At 41.7% G+C, this 12,790-nt stretch overlaps 1 long non-coding RNA gene across 2 annotated transcripts in view; it reads right to left on the bottom strand.

Annotated features, from left to right (window-relative positions):
- Nucleotides 1-325: 325 nt before the first annotated feature.
- The window catches only part of LOC116944963 (uncharacterized), an 88,590-nt gene continuing 76,125 nt past the window's right edge, over nt 326-12,790 (bottom strand). Inside the window, exons 3-4 of one of the 2 annotated variants that reach the window (XR_012942577.1) lie at nt 5,379-5,491; nt 326-379 (exon numbers count right to left, since the gene is read on the bottom strand). This is a non-coding gene — a long non-coding RNA (uncharacterized LOC116944963). Of the gene's footprint in view, nt 5,492-12,790 lie in introns of both variants that reach the window. The other variant, XR_004403180.2, reaches the window with a different exon arrangement.

A 12,790-nucleotide genomic window follows, 5' to 3' on the forward strand; every position in this document is an offset into this window, starting at 1 on the left:
GCATTACAGATCAGGAGAAAATGAACACATGGTACAGAAGTCGCCCCTTACTGCAAAGGGAGATTAAAAAAAAACATGCTGGAAAAACAGAGACTTTTCTTTGTAGTTGTGTGTCGCTAGAATAGCTTATATACGTACCTGACAGTATCCTACAAAAATAAGAGTTGATCGACTGATGGAGTTCAATGTCTTATTCAAGAAGTGAATGCTGCCATCTGGAGGGGACTTTAATTTGATAGCGGGGTTGTCAGTGTTGCGTCTATAATCCATAATCTCACACGTAATCTAACACACAACAAGACAAATAGAGAAGCAATACAAACACTCAGCGTTCTGACAGTTTATTCTCTCTTCAATTTGTATTCGTTTACGTTGGTTCCTTCACACAGCCACAAAAACACCTCCAATTATGGATAGTTTATTAATACCAACTGTGATTAATATATACTCGATGTAATTCGTTACATTTTAATTAATGGCACATTTGACAAAATAATATAAATTAAAGTAGAATTACATAGTCTAGACACATCTTCACCACGTGGATAGTCAAAGCTGCATGAACTTATGCCATAGCCGTGAAGGTTACTGCGTTTTCCCGAACAAGCCTTTGTTACAGAATGTTTTGCCATGGCTTGTGGTCCTCATGGGAGGCCTGCCTTCTAGCTCACTTGTGGCATAATTATAATGAGTTGTTAATTGCGGTATATTTAAACAGCCTCCCTCTGTGACCTCTTGGTCTACATTTCAAAACACGTTTGTGGCTCGTTCTATTCCTTTTCATGCACTGGGCTTTAACTAAAACAATATTGTCGTATTGTTGTTGTTGTTTTATTTCCAAATTTTACGCAGCAAAGTATCTGTGCCATCCACCCCGGGCATAAAATAGCAGGAACAACCATAACGTTTTGAGGATACAATAACTGTAACGCAAATCTGGCTCCATTACAAAACATTGCATGCCATCTACGACTGGGCAAAGGCCTCCCCATGCTGTTGGCTCGGTGGTATAGGGGGCGGGGTGACCAGAACCTGTTCGGATATCACTCACCACTGATGTCAGCCGCGGCGGGGAATCGAAATCTGGTTGGTGGTTTTGTATCGCAGTGCACTAACCACTGCGCCACCGCTGAACTTCCCCCCCAACACCCCCCCCCCCTCACCAATATATTACAGTGGTATTACTAGTGTCCTATATTAATGCACTCGTAATAGCATATTGATAGAGGCAACAACGCAGCAATATAAGGTAATGACACCGAGTCTTGCGTGTACTTTTAATATCCTTACTTTAATATCCTGTTCTCAAAATGTTTTGACCACCCCTTGAGTATATTTTTTCAGAGCCGAAAACATGGCAGATATGAAATTATTTTATTTTCCTTTGCTTCCATTGATACAACTATTTTTTTGGGGTGGGATAATTTAAAGTCAATAAATATCTCCAGATAGAGCCTCTGGGGATTTCTTCCTTAAGTTCCTTACACGATGTGCATCCCTTTTTTTTCATCACCACCAGACAGGAAGCATCATAAAAAAAAATCACACCGGTTTTGTTAGGGAATGGAAAGGGGGAGTATGATCTACTTGGTGGACATTAGATATATCTCTGGTGCTCTTAGATAAAGAGCAATGGTGTTAACCTCAACGTCCTCACTGAAATCCCACTACAGGTTAATAAAAAATCTCAGACCGGGCCAAATCCTCACTGCCCAGGTAAATACTAGAAAATCAAGTGGCCCTGTATTCCTCCACCACTACGGGACTCGACACAGGAAAAACAAGCACTTACCGCAGGCCTTTGCACCACATCCACTGGCTGCGAAAATTGAATTTATTTATTAAACTTCAACAGAAGCTAGTTTTGTGGAAATGTCGAGCTTAATTTGTTGCTTATAGAAGCCAGGTGGATTGAAATACCCTTTCACAGCCAAACAGAAAGCCTAATTTCTCAAATGAATGTAGTATGTTTACTTGGTGGGTGCTCGAGGAATTAGCATTTATCTTTATTATGACATCGGTTTACCAGCAACCTTATGAATACTAATTATATTATTTCCCTGTTGCTTGTGAGTTGAAATTTCTTTCCTATACAATTTTCAAGTGAAATAGTACAAGGCGAACAAGTTGAACAAAGAAGTAATTCATTATGATGTGTATATATATTGCTATATATCCTTCTTTAGAATGTAAGGGGAAATCTTCTTTCCTTAAATCACTTCATTATTTTGGTGTTTCATGTTATCAGCGGGGAACCCTGAATTTAGTTTCTGCTGAAATTAACGTAGTTATAATTAAGACAATTAAAATATCTCCTGCTGACCTCCCCTTCATGAACGTGTGTGGTTCAGCTGAAAGGGAAAAAAAGGGGTCACACAATCAAATATTTCTTGAAAGACGTATAAAACTGAGCTTTGCAAAGTTCAACTTCCTTTTAATTGGGTAGAGGAATGCTTTGATATCAATTACATGACAAGTAAAGTCAAACTTTTTAAAATATTTTTTTTATTTTCTTACTGATTATTAACACTCAGGGCCCAGGAATTATTTCCCTTTTCAATATAATTAGGGAGTGAATGAAACCATGAACTTCATTTTCCATTGGCTCAAATTGTCCTGAATAATTAAACTGATATCTTAATTAGCTTCATTAAAGAGATCTAACCGCGGGGCATGGCCATATGGTGCTGGAAGACTGAGACGCTGTAGAACCTAATTAAAGCTAAAATAACACGAAGTTTAATTAACTGAACCACAAGACATCATTATTGTCTGATGTATCCGGTCGGATAATTAAAAAGAGTTTTGATTCAGGACAGGGCTGAGATTGCCGCTTCTGAAATGTGAGTTCCAGGCTCTGGTCAGTGCCAGGGCTGTACGACCTAATTAGCCTTTTTATTACTTATAAGCTTCCCACCCTACTGCGGGAGCGCTCGCAAACAAGAGCTGGCACGAGCGACGCGGCGCAGCCATCACGCACGTGCTCGCGAGAAGACTGCAGGCTGCGACACGCTCGCAATGGGCACGGACGAAAGCGAGCTGTGCGGCAAAGCGCCAACAAAGGAGCGGCTGGGCCACGCGAGGCCCCCTCCGCCAAAGCGACGGCGCTGCGACGTTCAAAGCCGCGCGGACGCACGAACAAGATCCCGACGCGCGTGCGTGAGCACGCGCGCAAAGCATCGGCGCACACGAGCCCCATCTCAGCGGAGGGCAAAGGCTTCGGTACAAGATCGGTTCCACAGCCCCCCGCCCCCACCACCATCTCTCCACCGCGCCGTTAGCATGAATGCGTGCATCATCCCTTCCAAAACATCCAGCGGTGAATTTCAACATATCAACACTAAATGAATCGCATTAGTGCCCGTTTCGAGCAGATCGATTAACACCACTTGTTACGCTCTCCATTGCTGCTAAGGGCTTGAGGGAGAAGAGAGTTCAGAGGGGATAGCTTCATGTGGTCTACTTTCTCTGCGCTGCTAATATTACTGCCTTTTGGGTGGGGTCCAATATTTTGCCAGAGGTGTAACCCCCCCCCGCCATCCCCTCCTTGGGAGTACCCGAATGCCGTGTCTGGTGTATGACCACGGTCACCACTGCCGCCACTGCATGGATGAATAACAGCCTACGTTTTATGTACTGAAACAAGCTGTACCATTACATTACTATATTGCACGCATTATTAAATTCATTAGCTGCAGTCATTCCGAGTAAACCGCTGATATAAATTCGTTCAATATTGATGCCATATCCTGCAGCTCCATGTAACTGCAAACCATCCCCCCCCCCACCCCCATCCTGCAAGGGCTGCTCACAACCGTTCTTGAGAATGAGATGTAACAATTCACATGGACTGAATGTCAAGCGTATTTAAAATAGCAATCTTTACATAGTACTACTACAAATAATAAAACGATTTAATTAATGACCATTTTTACTTCAAAATATTTTTTTAAGAGCTTGGCCATGATCTTTAATATATTATTTTATTACCTAACATAATTTCGTCTCATAATATACATACCATCATTTCATCAACATTGTGGTTAGCATTACTGTACTTTCAAAGCAAGATGACATTCCTAAAGCCGAAAATATTAGCGCAGCAATTGTAAAATGCAATATTTCTTAACTTTTTAAAATTAGTTTATTGTTGAAGTACTACATTTTCTTAATCACCCAAAATTCACATCTGTCTGCAAAGTTCTTCCAACTGCACAAAAATCTGTAAAATGTTGTAATGATGGGTGTTTGCGATGCGTCGTGGATCGCGGATGCGATATTATATGTGCCAGGTCACACGTTTTGCCATCTGCGTATATAATTAAATCTTCCACAAAAGCAATCTATTTGAAATCGGAATTTTTTTTGAAATGAAAACTCCTTAACTGGGTCTCAAAAGAGCTGAAATGCAGAAATAATGGCACCAAACAACATTCAAATTCCAGCCAGACCCTGCAAATTCTCAGATTGCAAGCACTTGATTTACTAGCGTAGTGTAGTGTAACCCAACTTAAAATGGGCAAACTTCCTAGATAAATATAAATCAAAAGCTGTGGGCTTTAAAAACAGCACATAAATAATAACATTTTGGACATTTACAGTAAAAAGCAATACTTGCAGGAGTCTTAAGAAATAAGAACAAACCCGTGAAACCATAGATTAACTTTTTTATTTTACAAATCCCACAAATATGGTTGAAATTAAATTGAGGTTTGGAACTTGTTTTTCTTGCAAATGTTTTACACTCTTCAACTACAAGTAAGGTCATATGAACCATAAAAGTCTGTATCGCAATAATTTCTGACACCATGTTGCCTTAACCAATTAAGTTTGCTGTATTAGAAACGTTTACATATACAGTATATTGAATGTGATCCATTACATGGTAACGAATTACAACAATTGGACACAGAATCTGATAATCACTAAATATAACGCGAGTATAATTTTTCTTTTATATTTTCTAAATGTCGGTGCGCTATATAAAAAAAGCATATTTCATCTCCATGCCTAACATGCCTGAATTGTCAACGTACTTCTGTTACCGTATAATTATCCCATGTACTCTACACTCAGGTATGCATCATAAAAATACTGTATACTCAGGTTCAATGAAAGTGTCCCTAAAATATGCAATCAGTTGAGTTAATCTCACTTAGTTCATCTCCATCTATAGGACAACCCACGAGTGCCATGTTTCCATGGTCACTGTGAAGCGAGCTGGGGCCTCAAGTTTGCGAACTGAGCAAATGTGGTTCAGACCGGATTCCCCAAGGCAGCCTTACTGGGCCACACCAGCTTCCAAGTAGGCCGCACGGATCACCTTAAACCGAGCCACGTGTCTCACACTTATACTCCGGGAGCTGCCGTGCTCTTACCTGGGCCACCCTCCAAAAAGTCACGAGGTCACGGGGGTCAACGTGGAAAATGGAACGCGTCCATTCGGTGGCATTTTCTCGCGAAGTTTGTCTTCGGTGCCATGTTTTTTAGTCTGAACAAAAAAAAGCCACAGTGGAAAATCACAACAATAATAGATTTTAGCAAGGGTTAGCCGAAGCTGACCACAGCATGCCTTAAACCTTGTTAAACTTAAACACATTTACGATAGCCTCCCTACTGCTGTGAAATTATGGGAGGGGGAAAATCCACAGAGCTGCGTGGCTCTTGAAGCATTTGGACAAGGAGAGAGCGGTTAGAGGGCTCTTCTAGGAATGGTCCGGCATAGCTTGGGTCTGATTTCGAATGGCCGTGGAAATGTTGTGTTGACCTGGGTTTAGAGATGAACTCATGATCTTTCAACTGGCTGCTTGCTGCTCCACCGACTTGCAGCTGGCATTTTATACACACACACACGTAAACGCACAAATGAATCAATTAAATCAGAAGGACCGTGACGAGTCACAGGCGTTCGGCGCAAGGAATATTTCCACAAGGACATAAGACTCAATCTTAACAGAGACAGTCCGTACAAAATGTTCTTGAGCGAGCACATAGTGCTTTAAAAAAAAAAAGCTTGTCATGCAAACACTTGCACCGAATTAATAAAACAATTCTCTCCAAATTGTCCCGGAGCATTTTTTGTACAGACGGCAGTTTAGAAGAATTTAATAATGTCACAGATGATAAAAACGGTTAACGGAACGAGAGTGGGAGGGGGTTTTGGGCAGGGGGGGGGGGTGAATTATTATCCTCCATCTGTGGCTTTGTCAAGGGGGCTTCATGGCCCTAACTGTGGACCAGGTACCTCCCAACCTCGAGAGAGAGAAGCCGAGGAGACTCGCAGGAAATGAGGGAAATCTCCGCCGGTCAAACATGGCTTTTTGTTCCAAGCCCACCAGGGATGTGAGGGAGGTGGAAGGGGGGGGGGAGCGCTTTAGCAAGACCGTGTGCGTCTCCCTCTCTCCAGATGGACCGCACGTGCAAGGCAGCCCAGAGAGAGCACGAGGGCAAGCTCCAGCACGCGCTGGATGGCAGACTCATCCTTCTGCAACGTTAGCCCTCTGGTACGTCTGGTGGAGCTGGATTCGTGTCAAGCAGCGTCTCATTAACAGGTCCTTTCTGGTGTTGTTTTGCTTTGCGGAAGTGTGTGTGTGTGCGCGTACCACAGCCCCGCGAGTGTCCTGATACGCGAGGGCCAACGCCTGCCTCTGCATACACATCAATCATATATTGATCCTTCCGAATGCCAGAGTTTGCATATTCTAGTTTTTGCTGACCCACAAACATTTTCATTGCGACTTTATTGCGAGTGGTCAACTGAGATATGGGTCAGGTAGGGGGGGGGGTTCCAGGGAAATTACTTGTTTATCTCATACTTCAAACATTGCCCTTTCGTATGAAAACCCCACAATGGTGCAAATAATTGTGGCATCTGCCACCAAGGTTTGCTGTAACATCTTTCACATGAGATACAGTGTGCCCTCGTTATTCGCGAACTTACGATCTGCGAGTTTTGACCATCCGCGAACCGCTTGTGGAACTCTACACGATTGCATCGAGAGAGAAGGAACGTGATGAGATAAAATGATGGGAGATAATATTAGTATGATATTTTTATTGATTTATTTAAGGTAAGCCATTACAAAGATACGTTTTCGTAGGCCAATATAATTACCCTTAAAATGTGCTATTCACCAGCATCTCTGGAACATATCCCTCGCGAATAATGAGGGAATACAGCACAAAACTCCACGATTGCCATTCGAGCAGCTCACCACCAGTCTGAATACAAAAATTGATTCTACCATCTCTCCAGCCTTCAGAAGCAGACAAATCAATTTTGAATCAAATAGTAGCCATTACACAGTGACATTTAATATACCAAATTCATTAAAGTTGTAGTTTATACTTCTTTGGGTACATAAGAAGCATATCAATTGGCATACTACGGGCAAAGGCCCCATAAACGTTTATTAATGCAGCACAACTAGATGGCAATAGTGACCCAATTTATTTTACCACTCAGATAAGCCCTAATTCCATATTATATTTGCCATTTTGTTTTCTATAGAATTTTTACGAGGATTATCCTTGCAGTAAAATTGCAAAGTAATAGAAGTCACATGTAGGTTACTGGGCAATGTTATTTTTAAAGACTGTTTAATGTTAGTGGAAGTTTGCCCATTTTCAATGACAATGGTGGTGAGATCTGAAAGAATAAAGCTTAGAAGTATGGATAGAATAATCCACGATAATTTTATTAATGTTCTTTTTCCACAACAGTGTCTGGGTGTTTTTTTTAAAGTATCATTTGTGCAACTCTCCGTAAAATGTTTAATGTTATTTTAACGTTTTTCAACACATGTATATGCTCTGAGAATGCGAACAGCACATCGTAGTGATGCCACATTTTCCAAATACCACATGCGGTTGACATACGTATGTATGTTGAACCTCTTTTGCACCGTATGTAGCCAACCGTGGTAATCGGAGGTGCGGGGGAAGGACAACAAACGAAGCACAAAAAGCAGTTCTAAAGAAACGAGTTTCCAATCTAGATGTAAAACTGCATAGGGCCAGTGGTTTACAGTTACGCGATTAACTGGCGTTAACCCTAAGAAACCATAAGAAAAGGGGTTAAATTGACTTTGACGTTAGTATGCCCAGTACTATTTTTCTTGTGTGTAATTACTTGTAAAGTGCTGTATGCATGTGCCATTGTCATGTGCAATACTTCCTAACTCCGTATAACACGGTGCACTGTAATAATGTAATCACATTAGACCTCTGAACGTGATCCATTGTGACAATGATACATTGGTTATTGCAATTTTTTTGCACTGCAGTAAACAAACCTTGTAAAAATAAATTTCAAAAAGGTATTGGGAAACTGAAGAAAATAAATAAGTTAGGCCACAAAAATAGATTAACTGTGAAAAGTATTAAAATCACAAAAGTGAATTTTTCATATCTTGAAAAAAATCTAGTGAGTATACATTGAAGAAGTATTTATATCCATAATACGTTCCTGACGCACACTTTTACTTGTGTCAATTACGATCACGATAGTAGAGACGTGTTGCAATGTTATGATCTACTCGAAAAACTGAAAAGGGTCCAAAGTAAGTGTGGGACAATGCGCTATTGGAATTGCATCGTGGCAGAAAGAGGACCGCGTGAATATGGAGAACATACACAGGTCAATGACGTCGTTCAAACTGTGAAGAAAGGTGCGGTGGGCTTGGACAAGACGCCTCGCTGCCAGGGATGATGGCCGATGGGCAAGAACAATAATGGGTTTGACGGCCACGCAATGCGGTGCGTCGAGGGCGCGTCCACGCAGGAGACGGAGCAGTAAAGTTAGTTCACGCGCGCGGGCTGCTTGGCGGAGTATCGCACTGCAGGATTGTGAGAGGTGGCGGCTGCTTGGAGGAGGCCCGTATCCAGCAGTGGATTGACCATGGCTGCTGCTGCTGATGATTAAATACTTCCGAACCTATTTTTTTTTCCTGGAAGGACACCGATGTTGAAAAAAATCGTGCGAGCTGACATCTTACCTGACGTTAAGTAACTAATAGTGATCAGAGAGATTAGTAAACCAGGCGGATAGCAGAGTGTCTGTTGCAAGGCCTAAGGTCACATGTGCTTCCTATTTGGTAAATGTGTTCTCCAACCTTGGCACCCCCACATAATTAGTCATTAGAGCAAAAATCTATCTCACAGCCAATCCAACTTAACTTTTTCAGCACATATTAATGGACTCTGAGCAGCACAAACACTTTGATGCCAATAATCTACTGTTTTGTAAACGAGAGGTGAACTTTTTGAAACCGTAAGGCGACATTTGAAACATTAGAGTGGGATTTTACGTGGCACGGTTGATGTTATTTGAGAGAAAGTTGTCAACGATCATCGTTGACGAATGTCAGGAGGATGTGGCCGAGTGGCTTGGAGGTCAGAGCACTGACCCGGCACTGCTGAGAACCTCAGTTTGAATCCAGGTGTCAGCTGCCTGTGATTATTAAACTAATTTCTCAATTACAGTGAGTTTATGGTCTCAGCCCGGTCACCAATGGCTGCACTGTAAAAAAGAAAAATCCATGGCATTAACATGTGGTTTGTCTCGTAAAATGCGTAGTTCAAATACGGGGGAGTTCTTCTGCCTACTCTGTGGACCAGAGGTCACTTGAAAGCATCTCAGCGGTAGTTCAGCAGCCGTTACTGCTGGTCAACCTTGCTTATATAAACAGCTACGGAGGCAGGGCACCCACGTGCCAACGTTACGCAGCCATTACGGCGCCCGGGTGGACTGCACAAACCTAATTAATGTGGGCGGCAATTGAATTGGCAGGCAAAATTCATGGTGTTGTGGTTGTGTCGCTAGAGCAATAGACGAGGTTGTAACCACTTCTTTCCCACTTTGTACAGGTGCCATTGGCCTACTTAATTAATGCTCATCTTCCTTTGGTGAGCAATTGATTACCCAGAATTCCGCTGCCCTGCTCCGAGTGCCAACAAACAAACATCACAATAGGAGCACACTGACAGATTAGCGATGCACTAACGATAAATCTAGATTCAAAACTCTTTTCTTTACAACTGCTTTTTGTGTTTAGGTTGATTTCCTTCCCCTGCACTGCACCTCCGATTAGCATGGTTGGCTACATACGGTGCGAAATAAGTTGAGCATACAAACATACATGCAGTCACCATTCAGATAAAATTGGGTAAAAAGACAAAACATGTTTTTACGTTACTGCTATCATCGAGGAATGGCTATTACAGAATGCTTTTCTAAAATGGCAGTCAAGAGGCAGATGGAAGTTGATTTGATCCAAAATAACAGAATCCTGCCCTATAGAACGATGATGGTCGAAAAATGTAACTCACTTAGGATGAAAAGCTTGCAGAAATAGATTACTGGGGCCCAGAAAGAAGAGACCCCGATCGAAAGGGAACATAACCATGCCCATCAGTGGGCCTGTGTGGTTTGAAAACATCGCATATTATTTGTTTATTGCCATCCTGATTGCTCATGTCATTGGGATTATGTGGCAATGAGCCTTTAAACACAAGCAAGAAAAAGACAAAGCTGTGTTTACTTTACCACACAAATTTTGGCTGGAAATTAATGTTTTCAACCCCTCCCAGCACTCCACTTTACTCTCACGGGTGGCCTTTACATATCTGAAAAGACTTCAGCTGCCAGTGAATTGGCTTTGGGGGACTTGAAATGACGTAAAGAACAATGTTGATGAATATGCATATCTTCAATCATGATTAAAGGGGGTTGATAGAGTACTTATGCATGAAGAATTAAGCCCGATGCTTCATGTCGAGATTGTTTTCACGATTTTGCAAAAACATGCCGCATTCACCGTTATTTCTCTAAAAGCGATTCACGTCATAATTCACGTGCCGGTTTTTGGCCCGATATGCTGTGCGGAATGGGCGCAGCCCGATTCCGTACAAAGTCCTGCAGCCAATCAGAACCCGGGGAGTGTGGTGGCGAATCGGTGTTGGGCGTGCTGACAGCCCGAGGTGACCAATCAGGCTCCGTCTATCCCACCCTTTTTCCGAGGTGCAGAATGCGGCACAAAGCCAAATACGAATTGGCACTGCTTACAAACAATTATGATGATGATGATGAAGCTGATTCAAATCCAACACCTTTTGTAAATGATGGAAAAACCCATCAACAGGAATATGTATAATCTATGGGACATTTTATGATATGTAAGGCCACCCATCAGAGTGTAACTGCACAACCTGAGCTATAACTGCTCTGATACTTGTGTAGTGTATCAAATTACTCACACTGACATGGAGTAACACAACAGCAGAAGACAGTTGACAACTGCTCCCTGTTGGGGTGGTCACATTATTCAACTCTTTTGGAGTTGGCGGCTTAAACAACAAAATGCTCACTTATGCAGCTTTTGAGCAGGTAGTCTCAATAAGGCTAAGGGTGTTGTACATGTAGTGTGGTGGTCACATGATGGATTAGATGATGATGATGATAAAAATGGTTGTTCTATTGATCACGAGGATAATGATGGTAATCATGAATGGCAATGCGTAGATCCGTGCATTTTTTGGGAAAGAGTGGCAATGAAACTGTTTAGAAATACGTTTGTTACGTAATAACAAAATGTTATGCGGCATACCAGTGCAATTAGCTCGTTGCGTAATAACACAATGCACGTGCAATAAACTTGATTGTGCCAAAGATGTGCATCGTGTGTAAATCTGAAGGGTTTTATTTACACATTTCTTTATACGGCCGAATCCCCGAACAAAGCAGAGGGTCAATCTTGATTTGAAGCTTTCGTGACTGCAGGAATCCATACTCTTTGGTTCTTTCGGTAAAGTCACGTAGGTATAAAATAAAATAATACAATTTATATATTTTTTATTTTATACCTACGTGACTTTACCGAAAGAACCAAAAAGCGTAGAGCAAAGGGTCCTTTAATTGACTGCCCTGCCAGCTTGTTAACGTGAGCAGTGACTGATATGTTCACGGAACAAATAAATGCACAGCACTCGCCTCCTAATCATTTACGTTACGTAATTTTAAGCGGCGTAAGGAATAGCTCAACTACGAACAGAGACCCCCCCACCGTCCCCCCATAATAGGTTTAGTGAGGGTATCGAAAAAGCTGAGGTTGCTCTGACCAATGCCTCTAAAAATAAAGTGATGGTCTTAGTTGTCTCGATCTATATAGCTTCCCTATCGTTCTGCCCATCCAGCTATGACCAGCCACTTAAATTCCTTGTGCAACTGTTTCAAGAAAAAAAAAACACTCGCCTACCGGTAACAACAAAAAATATATAAAACAATTTACAGCAACTGGATTAAATTTGTGGAGGGATTTTTCCCCCTTTTTGCGTTAATTATCGGGGGGAGAAAGTGGTTACCTTTTTTTATAAATAAAAAAAATACACACACAAAAAAAACGTAAAGTTTATCTCGGGGTATCATCACGAGATAAACAATTTTAATGGCCATAATTTGTTGTAATCATATTTTCGTTAAGGTGTGACAAGGACCCGTATTGGTTTAATGCAGAGTGTTGGGGACATTTTAGTCCCCCCCCCCAAACGCCGCGCCTTCCCTTCCGCTAATGCAAATAAGCAAACGTGCTTAAATGTTGGAAGCGGAGGTCTGTGGTAATAATTTAAACCTTAACTCAATACTGTCCAAAGGTCAACTTCGGAAGGCAGCAGGTGCACGGTTTATTAAATTTTACGAGTGATCCATCATTATTTTGAGACATCTTAAAATTTATTTTCATTAAACCCGGAGAACATTGCCATTTATGTGTGTTATTTCATCTACGGCTTCTGT

Source organism: Petromyzon marinus, chromosome 22 (assembly GCF_048934315.1).
Source record: "Petromyzon marinus isolate PM22_M1 ecotype Great Lakes invasive population chromosome 22, UKy_Petmar_22M1.pri1.0, whole genome shotgun sequence".
Taxonomy (NCBI): domain Eukaryota; kingdom Metazoa; phylum Chordata; class Hyperoartia; order Petromyzontiformes; family Petromyzontidae; genus Petromyzon; species Petromyzon marinus.